A 1128-nucleotide genomic window follows, 5' to 3' on the forward strand; every position below is an offset into this window, starting at 1 on the left:
GTGTGTGTGTGTGTGTGTGTGTGTGTGTGTGTGAGTGTGTGTGTGTGTGTGTGTGGGCGTTTATACTAATGGAAAATCCAAAATACACACTATGTTTATTTTATTACACTTTATCTACTTGCGTCTGTATTTCAATTCCAATACATATCTTTACAAGTGTTGGTAACACTTTCTATGAAGCCCGTATTTATAAGGGTATTCTTGAGACATTATAATGAATGCATAATGCATTATAAAAAGTATCATCTCATAAATAATCATAAGCACAGTTTTAATGTATTATAATACCTACTCATTTGTGGCTATAGCTTTTAAGAGTATGATGATTTATAACACACAATGGACACATTGCATCCACTTTAGTTACAGTGAATTATATTTCCCATAGTCTCATGCAGCAAAGTTTTCTCCTCCAGTTCAGCAGCTCTTACACACACCAAAACCTTGAACTCTATAGAGTTAATATTATAATATGACAAGAAAATCAAACAAGAATTTTGAATGTTCAGATCTTTTTTCTGGAGATTAGTTGCTTATTAGTTGCATGTTTAAGTAAACATGCAACTAAAAAAAGGTTCTTCTTTTTATAGTTAAACATGACATTAATGCAAAACAGTCGTCTTAATGTACTGTGTTTAATCAACTGGAGGGATATGGTTATGTCTGTTATTTAATATTTTTACCTTATTGACTAGTGCTGTCTTGTCTTAACCATATTTTGGGGACAGTTTTATAGTGAGTTAAACCTGACAAAACCTCCATTTGATATTATGCTGATATTATTCCCGTAATCCTTACCTGTGTTTGTCTCCAGTGGCGGTGTGACATTTGAATTTTTGCCAGTTTAATTTACATATTGTTACTTATTTTTATTGCAGCTGATAGTCACGAATGTCCCATTGTCCCTCAGGATGAATAATCAGATAACCAGGAGCGCGTTTCAGATAATATGCAAAATCATCAGAATGTCAGGTTTTTGTCTTTTTTATTATTGTTGATTGATTCTGAATCTTGAAATCATAAAAAAGCATTTTTTTTCAGTTGCAATAATCTGAAAATAAAATAAATGTTAACTAAAATAAAATGAGAGAGAGAGAGATTGTGTGTATGTATGTACTATATATATAT

Source organism: Sinocyclocheilus anshuiensis, unplaced genomic scaffold (genome assembly GCF_001515605.1).
Source record: "Sinocyclocheilus anshuiensis isolate Anshui unplaced genomic scaffold, SAMN03320099.WGS_v1.1 scaffold3024, whole genome shotgun sequence".
In the NCBI taxonomy this organism is placed as follows: domain Eukaryota; kingdom Metazoa; phylum Chordata; class Actinopteri; order Cypriniformes; family Cyprinidae; genus Sinocyclocheilus; species Sinocyclocheilus anshuiensis.